This window comes from Neophocaena asiaeorientalis, unplaced genomic scaffold (genome assembly GCF_003031525.2).
Source record: "Neophocaena asiaeorientalis asiaeorientalis breed wild unplaced genomic scaffold, Neophocaena_asiaeorientalis_V1.1 scaffold398, whole genome shotgun sequence".
NCBI classification, from domain to species: Eukaryota; Metazoa; Chordata; class Mammalia; order Artiodactyla; family Phocoenidae; genus Neophocaena; species Neophocaena asiaeorientalis.
In genome coordinates, this window is record NW_020173416.1 from 2,262,783 (window position 1) to 2,275,485 (window position 12,703).

The following is a 12,703-nucleotide window of genomic DNA, read 5'->3' on the forward strand; positions in this document are numbered from 1 at the left end:
CACCCGGTCCTCCCCCGCGCGCGTCCGCCGCTGACCTTGCGTCGATCTCGTCCGAGTCCGCAGCGGCCGCCGGGTCTCCGCTCCTCGGCAGCAGGGGTCGGGGTGGGCGGGGCGGGCCGGGCTGGCCCGGGAGGGGTGCCCGCCAGCTGGCCGCACAAAGCCGAGGCGACCTCGCAGCGCCCCATTCAACGCTCCGCCGCGCCCCCTCCTCGTCCGCTCCCCGCCCGCTCCTTAAAGGCAGAGCGCCGGGCTCGGCTCCCGGGGCGGCTCGCGGAGAGGCACAGGAAATGACCTCAGCAGGCTCCAGCCTCCCACCTCTCCGCACCGCTGGGCTCGTCCCTGGGGCGGCGGGGACGGCGGCGGGGGTCCCGTGGGCCGCGGGGAGGAGGGGCGTGTCTCCCGGACTGCGGCCCCGAGCTCTCTGTGGAGGTCGAATCGGCTGCCGCCCGGGGCGGCCGAGTAGCCCCGGCATCTGCTCAGCTCCCAGCCAAACTGGGACCCTCGCGGGACGCGGCACAAGACCAGACCCTCCCCGAAAAAGGAGGTTCCAGCATTTGTCGGGCGACTTGCAGGAACCGTCACGCCCGGATATTTGGAGCAGAAGTCTGTCCCACTGGCAGACCAAAGTTCTGATTTGTAATTTGAAACAAAACAAAACTCGCCACAGCCTAAAGGGTAATTTGCTTGCGTCTGTCCGACTGTATATATGCATGCACTCATTTATTTTAAAGGAGCCGGCCTAGGAGCCAGAAAGGCCAACAGGCCACCGCCTGCGGGCAGCTCGCTGTGCACCCTTGCAGTCCCTCAGCTCACCAGTATAATCCTACACCCAAAGGAGAGTGGAACACTCAATTTTTGGTTAGGTGGATATGGGGTAAAGAAGATGAATATGGAGAATATTGCAGGGAAGAATCCGCATTTCAAAACAGAGCTTTCTTCCCCAGTCCTGCGGGCTCTCATTATAAGCCTGAACAGAGGCAGACATCACCAGGGTCCGTTTCTCCAAAGGGGCTTTAGAAGTCTCACTCCTGGCAGGGGTACAGGCAGTCCCTGGCTGCACCCCAGGTTTGAATCTGAGTCTCTGGAGATGAGGCTGGGGATTTGCCCAGCTAATAAACTCTCCAGGTAATTCTCATGAACAATTTTGAGAGCCCAGACTCTATGGAATGCTGACCCCAGTAGTTCAGGAGGCCAAGGGTGAAAATTCAACTGAGTCAGTGGGACTTCAGGGGCTGAGCTTGCAAATGGATTCATAGCTCCTGAGGATTGGAATAGAACAGCCCCAGACTGTGGGACACTAGCCTCTGCTGTCCCCTTCAACACTGGAAGTGGTTGCCTAAGGAAGCCCAAAAGCAAGTCCTGTGGAGTTTGTAAGGGAGACTCATTTGTTCATTCATTCATTCATGCATGCATGCATGCACTCACTCATTTTGAACAGGTAATCATGCACATAGTATAAATTTCAAATAATACAGAAGGGCTAACAATGAATAGTAAGCCTTCCTCCTGCCCTGTCTCTTGTCCCCTTAATCACTCCCCCTCAAAAGCAGCTACTGTTGTAAATTTTTGTGCGTATTCCTTCAAGATATAAAACATACATAAGTATTCATGTATTCATAAATGCATGTGTATTCATATATATATATTTTTTATATATCCCTTTCAATACTGAGGAAGGCTTTTTTCTCTTGTCTTTACCATTCACGTGTGACTCTAAGTGTGACACGTCAGCACACTTAGAGATGCCTTACTTTTTTCCCCCAGTTTTATTGAGATGCAATTGATATATGGCACTGTATAAGTTTAAGGTGTGCAGCATTACTTGACTTACGTACATCATGAAATAAGTTTAGTGAACATCCTTCATCTCAAATAGTTTAGTGAACATCCCTCATCTCATACAGATACAAAATTAAAGAAATAGGAATAAAATTTTTTTCCTTGTGATGAGAACTCTTAGGGGTTACTCTCTTAACAACTTTCACGAATAACACACAGCAGCGTTCATTGTATTTATCATGTTGTCCATTACACCCCTAGTACTTATTTATCTTATAACTGGGAGCCTGTACCTTTTGACCACCTTCATCCAATCCCCCCCCGCCCCACCCTGCCTCTGATAACCACAAATCTGACCTCTTTTTCTAGGAGTTTGTTTGTGAATTACTTTGTGTTTGAGGTATAATTGACCTACAACACTGTGTGAGTTCCTGTTATACAACATAGTGATTCGATATTTCTATATATTTCAAAATGATCGCTATAATAAGTCTAGTTATGATAAATCACCATAAAAGATATTCTATAGTTATTGACTATATTCCCCACACTGTATATTTCATACTCGTGAGTCATTTATTTTGCAGCTGGAAATTCGTACCTCTTAATCTCCCTCACCAATTTCTTTCCTTCCCCCACCCTCCTCCCCTCTGGCAACCACCTGTTTGCTCTCTGTACCTATAACTCTGTTTCTGTTTTGTTACGTTCGTTCGTTTGCCTTACTTTTTTAAATGGTTTCCTAGCATTCCTAATGATGGATAATTAGGATGCTTCCAGTCCTTGGCTATTGTATACCTTGCTGCAATGAGTATCTCTTTACATACTTCTTGGTCCACATATATGACTATCTTTATGGTTTAACACTTAGAAGTGGAATTGTTGGGTGTAAACACAACGTGACTTTTAAATTTCATTAGATGCTACCCAACTGCCCTCAAAGGAGACTGCACCAACCTACACTTCTGTCCGTGTGTTTGAGTGCCCCTTTGTTCCCTCCCAGCGGTGACGATGAAGTGATTTATCACAAAGCACAAAGCTTTTAGAGAGGGAGGATGAAATGAGTTAAACACACGGACGATTTTAAAACACTGCCGGGGGCTTCCCTGGTGGCGCAGTGGTTGAGAGTCCGCCTGCCGATGCAGGGGACACGGCTTCGTGCCCCGGTCCGGGAAGATCCCACATGCCGCGGAGCAGCTGGGCCCGTGAGCCATGGCCGCTAAGCCTGCGCGTCCAGAGCCTGTGCTCCGCAACGGGAGAGGCCGCAACAGTGAGAGGCCCGCGTACCGCAAAAAAAAAAAACAAAAAAACAAAAAAACAAAAAAAACACTGCCGGCACACAGAAAGTCTCAGTGAAGTGTTAGCCGACACTCCTCTGCATGGCCCTCCCCTTGCTCTGGGCTCTGTTTCAATCCCTGCTCTGTAAACTTGGGCGAGTTCGTTAGCATCTCTGGGACTCGGGTGCCATATCTTTAATGTGAGAATCACAGTATCTCCCTCTGGAGCTGGTTTGAGGATTAAATCAGATAATAGAGTTAACATAAATATTGGGACCTGATCATTGTTCAATAAGCGATAGCTATTCTTCTTCCCTCAAATCTCCCCCCAACTTTTTATTTTGAAATTTTCAAACCTATAGAAGTTGCAAAAAACTGTGCATTAAACACCCATATACTCTTCACCTAGATTTACCAGTTGTTAACACATTGTTACGTTTGCTTTCTCTCCCTGATTCTTTGTTTCTCTCCATGTATATGTTATTTATTTTTTCCATTTGTGACTTAGTTGTACACATCATGACCTTTTGCCCGTGGATACTTCAGCGTGTTCCTCCTAAGAACAAGCATGTTTTCCTAACATCATCACACTTACAAAATTTATCATCAACACAGTACTATCACTGACTGTACAGGCGATAGTTAAATTTCCCCAGTTGTCCCAATAATGCCTTTTAGAGCTCAGTTTTATAGCTCTCCTATTTACTGTTATAAGTCCCTACCTAGTACTCCCCAGGGAGAATGGATGCCTGGAGGAGGATGGGCCTGCCCCCTCCTCCACTCCAGGGAGAAAGTGACTCCCACAGCCCTAGACCCTGGCATTCTTTGGGGGCTGCAGGTAATCAGTAAGCAGGCTGGCAAGGATGCACACAGGCAGAGCAGTTTCCCATCGAATGCTAGGGATTGTCCCACCAGCCTTCTTTGCTACAGTTCCCTCCTCTGCCTGACCCCAGCCACCCAATGCTAGCAGCCCAGAAAGGTCCTGCCTGCCTCCCCCGAGCTCTGGTTGGGTTTCTGATGTCTCCTCCACCTGCCCTCTCATTGGTCCCCAATCATCAGGGGCAGCTGTTCAGGCTCCAGTGAGGCCTGGCTCCCCAGCAGTGCCCTCAACCACAGCTCCCATGCCACACCTCCCCAAGGATGAATTCTTTTGGACCTTCAGGGTGACCTACCCCTAACTTAACTCTGGGATCAAGGGTTGGAATGTCTGAGACACTGTCTTTTCCCCACAATCTTTTTGTCTTAAAGCACTTTCTTTGTTTTTAAAATTTTATTTATTTTTATTTTTGGCTGCGCTGGGTCTTCGTTGCTGCACGCGGGCTTTCTCTAGTTGTGGCGAGTGGGGGCTACTCTTCGTTGCGGTGCGGTGGCTTCTGCTGTTGCGGAGCACGGGCTCTAGGCACATGGGCTTCAGTAGTTGTGGCTCGCGGGCTCTAGAGCGCAGGCTCAATTGTGGGATCTTCCTGCACCAGGGCTCGAACCCGTGTCTCCTGCATTGGCAGGCAGATTCTTAACCCCTGCGCCACCAGGGAAGTCCTTAAAAGCACTTTCTATGCAGCCCTTCATGGACTGAGACAGAGTCAAACCATGGCCGCTGCCAAATCAGATGATAGTATCTGCTGACGCCAATGTCCCTCTCTTCTTCCCTCCCTCTCACCATTTCATTCATTCATTCATTCATTCATGATAGCTGACTTTCAAGTTGTTCCAGGGATTCTATTAGCTGCCCAACTATAACCTTGGATAAACCATCTCCTTGCTTCCTGCCTCAGTCTGTCCTGTTGTAAAGTGGGGAAATTATTTCCTCGGCACAGGTACCCTTCAGGTCATAATATCTGAGAGTTGGAGGAAAAGGCAGGATTATGAGGGAGTCACCACAGCAAAGGGGGAACTTTGCAAAACTGAGGTAAAGAAAAAAAAAGCCATGTTGGATGGGTGCTGTAGTGGGAGAGGGAGGGGAGCAGGCAGGGCTGGGTGGGAGCTGAGAGAAAGGCTCTGAGCCTCCAGACCCCTCTAAGGATTCACGGAGAGATGGTACCCACAACACCTAAAGCTTGTTTCTATTTGATGTTAGCTTATTATTAAAAGTGGCCTGACAGCACCGAGAAGGGGAGAAAGTCATCATGTGCCTGGAGTCAAAGGCTCAGTTGGGCCATGGAAGCTGAGGGCCTCCTCTTACTCTTCCAAGAAGAGCATCAGGCCTGGATAGGCACCTGTTGTGAACAGATCTGAACTCCTTTGGCCCTTTGGCAATTGTCGGTTCTTATATTTCCAGCCACTGGTGATGAGAGGTGAGTGGAGGCCTCTTGTCCCCTTTCCATTACCTCCTACAGGTGGGGCATTAAACATGGCCAAGGCCAAAGTCTGCCAAATGTACAAACATTTATCAGCAAGCCGGCACCAAAAGTCCCACAACCTGCTTCCAGGGAGTTGGGGAGTTGGCCTGGTCTGGTTCTCACACCTCATTCATCATCATCTTTCTGGCTACTTCCATATTTTGAAAGCCACTCATTTCACCAGTGAAAGATGATTTCTAGCATCCTTCAAGCACATCCAGGCCGCTAGTGTACATTTTGATGGCGTTTGAAGTGTTTATGTAACCACCCTCTAGAGTGCAGACTCCCGATTAGAGCACTTCAGGTGCTAACTAACCACTCTAGGAGTGAGAGGAGAGTCCATTTATATCCATACACCATACCGTTTAGACTGAAATAGTTAAAAAAGAAATTCCTCCAGAGTCAGTATCACAGCATCCTAGTCTGTGCCTGGTTCCCCGGACAGCACTGTGGGAAGGAATGGGGACCTTGGAACCGGCCAGGCCGCAGTTCAAGTCCCAGCTTTCCCATATATGTGCTGATGTAACCTTGGGATGGTTGCTTAAGCTTTCTGAGTTAATTTTTGTTTGTAAAATGGTGATAATAATTCTCGCATCTTAGGCTTGTTGAGAGGGTTCAATGAGATAGTACGTGTCTGACACTTAGCAAGTGCTGTATAAATGGTAGCTTTTGTTATGCATTCTTTGAACAGATATTTGCTGGAAATCTAATATTTACCAGATACTCTCCTACGTCCCTCTCTCGGTATCTCCTCTACTAGGTCCAGAGGCGGTATCTGCTCCCAGAGAATTCTCTTTGTTGCAGGATTGCAATAGTCAAGCAAGATAGCTTGAGAGACAGCAATAACTCTAGGAGAGCTAGAGACATCCTTCCCATGTCCTGGGCCTGCTAGAGACCTCAATTCCTAACCCCACTTGTTTTCTCTGAGCAGGGCTCTGGGCTCCAGAGATTCATCCTGCCTCATGGAAACCCTCCCAAATCAAAGCAACCCTTCTTCTGCCTTCAGGGCCTGGTTCTCAGTTGCTGTTGGAAGGAGAGCAAAGGGGAAGAAGGAGAGCAAAGAGGAGAGCGGGGAGGGGCCTCAGATTCTCAGGAGCCCTAGGGCCAGTCCTGGTCCAGCCTTATGCCTCAGGAGCAGGGGCAGAGCTTGGTAGCTTTCGGGAGGCTATTTCAACTGCTGAATCTCTGGGACCAGCCAGAGCAACCATGGGCTGGGTCACAGAGGCTCAGTTATCATCCAAGTGAGGCTGGGAGGACAGTGATGGGACTTGCACAGAGGTGCAGGGTAGGAAGGAAACGAGAAGGCCCAGAGGCAGAATTCTGTGTGTGTGTGTGTGTGTGTGTGTGTATTGGGTGGGTGTACCCTAACGTTGAGTGTGGATCCCTCTTTCATTTATTCATCCAGCTACTCACTAACAAGTATTTATGGAGCACTTCCTATCTTCCAGGCACTGTGCGAGGAAACAGACTGTGGCAAGTGTGACAGAGGGACGCAGGGCACAGGCTTCAGAAGAAGACATACCTGCCATTGAATCCAGGCTCTTCCCAGTGGGGAACATGTGGAAGAACCGATGCAATTACCACCTGTATCCCCACAAATGATCCATCCAGTGCAGCTGTGGGCTCTGGAGCCAAAGAGAGCCAGGCGGAGGAAGCTGGTGGAGGGGTTCTGCATTTGGAAAACAGAGAGCAGGATTCTTATCTGCTCTGAGGGATGGAGATAAAGGTCTGCCCCTGTGCATGGCATATGATAGGCACCTCGTAAGTGTTGTTAAATGAGGAGGGAACGTGAAGGTATAAAGGGGTAAAAGACTAGGAAGATGTGCGAAGACTAGGGACCTGGAAACTAACTACTAAGAGGATTAGGTGGAAGGAGGGCCTGAAGGAGAAGGATTCCAGTGAGAAGGTAGGCAGTGATTCCCCATCACGAAATCCTGGGGACACATTAAAAACATGCATTCTGGGCTTCCCTGGTGGCGCAGTGGTGGAGAGTCCGCCTGCCGATGCAGGGGACACGGGTTCGTGCCCCGGTCCGGGAAGATTCTGCGTGCTGTGGAGCGGCTGGGCCCGTGAGCCATGGCCGCTGAGCCTGTGCGTCTGGAGCCTGTGTTCCGCAACGGGAGAGGCCACAACAGTGAGAGGCCCCCGTACCGCAAAAAAACAAAACAAAACCAAATAAACATGCATTCAGGCTCAGGGCTCTGTATTTCCCGGTTCCTTAGGACCCGTAGGGTGCCTGGTATTGACTGGTTTGTCATACATCATATTCCAACACGCCAGTGATCTTCTCAGAGAGCAGCAACAGCCCCAGAGGGGAACACAGGGTAGAGCTGATGTAATGACAACATATATCAGTGCAAAATGATCTGTCCAGTGCAGCTGTGGGCTCCCCAAGCAAGAGAGAGCCAGGCGGACGGAGGCTGGGTAGGATAGGGGCGGAGAGGGGGGAAAGGAGATGGCAGGGAGGGAGAAAGGGAAGCTGAGTTGGGAGCTGATGGAGCTCAGGGAATGAGAACCTGGTAAATCCAGTCATCTAACTGGGATTCTAGATCATTTTAGAACCTGCAACATCATGGTTTGAAACCAGCTGTCTTATTTCTCCATTAGCTTTCATCACAGATGAAAACAATGGCAGCTCACATCAGGGGGCAGGACGGGCTGGGCAGAGACCAGCTCCAAGTAGGTGGCAGGTGCTATAGCAGCCTGGGGAGCCCCTTGGCTTCCCCTCTAAGCAGCTGCTTCTCCTGACTGGAAGAGGCCTATGAACCGGGGTGGGGCAGGGCTTGGAGTTCCCTCTGCTTCAGGGATACCGCACTCCCCTGCAGGGTGCCTTCCAGGGTGGCTGTAATACTGGGCCAGCAAACACCCCAGCATTCACAGAGAAGGGAAGATGTGAAATACCTGAATGAATGAGAAGGCATAGCCGTTGCAGCCCTTGCCCCACACCTGGGTGGTTTGGGATGAAAACAGTAGGTCTCCTTTGATCAATCAGACCTTTGCTTCCTGTGCTTCTGATCGTTGTGCTCAGGCTCGGGGTTTTTACCAGAAGCGTCAGGGTTCATATCCTACTGGAAGCTGTTGTTGCCAACTCCTTTTTGTGAAGGGGGTTTAGTCCAGATGACAAACCTGTCTTCCGTCTCAGAGTCCTGGGTGTGACCCAGGACCTGCCAGGACGTCGGAGGCTATTGCTCAGCGCCATCTAGTGGTCGGCATGGCTTATTTTCCTAAAGGACGCTGAGCCCCAGCATTCTTGCTCCCAGCCACACCTAGGGCTAGATCTGCTCCCTTCTCCTCGGACCGCTGCAGGCTTTGGTCACTTTGAAAAGTGGTGATTAACGAAGCTTTAAGCTATGCCTAAAGTGGAGACTTTAAACTCTGTATCCTTTGTCCTTGTTCAATTTTACATAGTTTCAGGGAAGGGGATAGGAGAATTTAGTGGTATTAAAAGACTAAGGTGAAGTAGGGATAGATGGAAACATTCTCCTTTTTCCCAGCTGCCTGGATCCAGCATGCACAGATCATCAGCTTGGCACTTTTTCCAGGTCTCTCTCACCCAACTGTGCCATAAGAGGAGGGCACAGGAAGAGTCTCTTCTGCACAAAGTCAAAGCTGAGTGTTAAGAATCATCTTTATTCCGCCACAAATAAAGTGATGGGACACGGAGCTGGAACCAGACTGCTTGACTCAGAGCACTGAGGGAATCCACCTATTGGGAGCTTTCCTCATGTAAAAGTGAGCTTTGGAGTTTTCAGAGAGGTCCTGTGGACAGTGCACCTTTGCAAAAAGGAATATCCACATTTCTAGGTTCTCAATTTCCTGGTTCAGGTCCAGAAGAGGGAACACTAGTCCTTTTCTTCTTACAGAGTTGGGTCCACCCAAAGGAATCAGGTAGAGCCTACAGACAGGTCTTGTACATAAGAAGGGAGGTGGGCTTCCCTGGTGGCGCAGTGGTTGAGAGTCCGCCTGCCGATGTAGGGGACACAGGTTCGTGCCCCGGTCCGGGAAGATCCCACATGCCGCTCCGCGGCTGGGCCCGTGACCCATGGCCGCTGAGCCTGCGTGTCCGGAGCTTGTGCTCCGCAACGGAAGAGGCCACAACAGTGAGAGGACCGCGTACCGCAAAAAAACAAAAAACAAAGGGAGGTAAGCGATGGAGCAGAACACGCCGATTCCTAGGATGGGAAACCAACAGGCATTGCTCTGGGAGTGAGACGTGACTGCTGCTCCTTCCAAGCACTATGCATTGTCCCATTGGCCACTGGATAAACATTCAGGTGGCATTGCCTGAACCTGCAAGCAGGAATTTCCCTGCAGGGCACAGGGGGTTGTGCCTACGTGGACCCAGGATCTCTGGAACAAAGACACTCTTGGGAAGAACATGATTCTTTTGGGAAGCAAAATCTTAGTGTTGGAATAAATTCATTGGTGGGGACTTCCCTGGTGGTGCAGTTGTTGAGACTCTGTGCTCCCAGTGCAGGGGGCCCAGGCTCGATCCCTGGTCAGGGAACTAGATCCCACGCGCATGCCGCAACTAAGAGTTCGCATGCCCCAACTAAGGAGCCCGTCTGCCGCAACTAAGACCCGGTGCAACCAAATTAATTAATTAAATTTTAGAAAAAGAAATAAATCCATTGGAATATCCGGAATGAGAAATTTCCCTAAATATACTTGCCACTCAAGCCAGTGGAATAGTAATGTACATATGTAGTAATGTACATAAGATTGGAAACCATTTATGGAGGTAGAGATCACTAAAAATTTTCTAGGACCTTTTCCTCCACTCCAAATTCCTGTTCTCACTGACAGAGTTTTATAATTCTTGTGTCATTCCTTGAGCTACATCATTCAATATTTTTCTTGTTAGGAGAAGGATGCTTGAAAAGACCGTGTTGCCCCAAATATTTATAGCAGCAATAATAACAAAGTAAAGACAAAAAGATATAACCTAAATGTCCATCAGTTGGAACCTAGTAAATAAGTTATTAAAATTCATCTAGAAAATAAAATACTATGCAGCCATTAATATTTACGTTGAAGAATTATTTTTATTGACATGGAAAAATATTCATTACTTAATGTCAAGTGAAACAATTTCTAGAAAAGTATGTATAATATAATTGACTTTATGTAAAACTATATGTATGTAAATATGGAAATATGGGTAGAAGACTTTTTCCGCCAAATATTAACAATGATTATCTTTGGGTGTAGAAATTTGGTGTAATGTTTTTAGTTTTTGCTTTGTTCTTTTTATATTATGTGAATGTTTTATAAGGAATGTGAAACATTTTTCTAATAAAGCTATTAAAATGTTTTAAAAATATTGATCTCATCAGTAAAGTAGAAAACTGAGATTCAGAGAAGTTGACAACTAACTCAATAAAGCCACAATCTGCCAGTCGGAGAGCCAGAATTTGCCCTCATAACTTCCCATCTTTCAAGTTTAATGCCAACTCACGGTCTCCAGCTGGTGAAGATCCTGGGCAGGGATTTGGCAAGGGGGCGAGCTGAGGACCAATGCCGAGATCGGAGGGGACTCATGTGCTTTTGATATTGCCTGGGTCCTGTTACCTCTTCAGAGCAATTAAGCTATGACCACGACAGCAACTGGATTCCTATTATACACCATGTTCTTGTGGTCTGGAAGTTGTCCAGGTCTTGAAGGAACAGACACAAGTCTGGGGACAGAGTTAAGTTAGGCCTAGTTCTAATCCAAGCCCCTTTTACATCTTGCAAGGGAAATGTCGTATTCAGCCGTGGTCTCTACTTGAAGAAAGAAGGAATGTGAAGCTAGTTGGGTGTAGTCCAGAGGCTTGACTTTGTGAGGTTCTGGGCCGGAGCAGCATGGCGGATGATTTCAGGGAGAAAGTCTGGAGCCCCTGTTCCTTCCCTGTACCCCTTCTCACTCCTCCACACTCACCCACGTTTATCCTGGACTGCAGCACCAGAGACCCTCGCGAACCTTCCTTTGACATTCTTAGAGTTTCAGGCCATCATCCAGCTCCATTCAGTTAGGACGGGGGTGGGACCCACCGGGTCCAATGTTTTCCTACAACACGAATTTGGACTTAAATAGTAAAAGCTCCAGGATATGGTGTAGTGTTAATCTCCCATCATACAACTGCCCACAAGGGCACTTACCAGGTCAAGATGAGGCCTCGAGCAACCAGTTCCCTTCTTAGCCTGTGCACTCTGAACAGACATGCAGGTCCAGAACAAAGCACTTATCCCCTCTGTGGTCTTCCTTTTTCCATTGGGAACCCCACTATTGTTCCTTCTCTGTCCCTGTACCCCTCTGCTGTATTCCCCGGGGAGATCACAGCTCTATACCTGACATTACTGCTCACAGATATGGAAAAATCCACTAAAGATGGCAATACCCCTTCCCAAGTCTGTACTTGCTGAAGGGCACAAGAGAAAGCAAACCCTTGACCTAAGCCGTGGACAAGAAAGAAGGGTAAAGAGTCTCCTGACAGAAAGAAGTGTATAAATTTGTAAATACTAGTCAATTTTGAGCCAGTGCCTGAGAGTTTACTTTACAAATCAAGTGTGGTAGAGATAAAGCTTGGCATGGAAACAGCTCCATCTGAGAACACAAATAATCACATGCCCTTCCACGCGAGGTACAAAATTTAAGTCACTAGGAGCATCGGGTAATACTGAGCTAGAGACTGTTGTGTATTGTTCCCACATCCATATGCTTAGGTCTCAATCTTTTCACCACTATGACGCTAATTCTTAGCACAGTGCATGGTACATTAAAGTTGCTAAATTGAATAACAGTTTCCTTGAGGGCTTCCCTGGTGGCGCAGTGGTTGAGAGTCTGCCTGCCAATGCAGGGGACACGGGTTCATGCCCCGGTCCGGGAAGATCCCACATGCCGCGGAGCGGCTGGGCCCGTGAGCCATGGCCGCTGAGCCTGCGCGTCCGGAGCCTGTGCTCCGCAACGGGAGAGGGCACAACAGTGAGAGGCCCGTGTACCGCAAAAAATACCCAAAAAACAATTTCCTTGAAGTCAGGATTCCAGTCCTCACAACAGCACAGTACTAGAGAAGAGAAGACATTAAATATATAACTTCTTAATCAGTTAGCATCTAAGACTAATAGGACACCTCACCTGAACTAATTCCCCAGACAAGATGGCGTCCCTGAGATCATCAACCCCTCAGGCTTACACAACCTTTCCCGAAGGTGGCAGAGTTCTCCTAGATGGGCTAGGACAAAGGGGGTAAAAAGAATTGAAACAGATTTTGTCCTACTCTCGGTGATACAATCCCAATACCACCGCCCCACCTACCCCCATTTCCCCCTCCC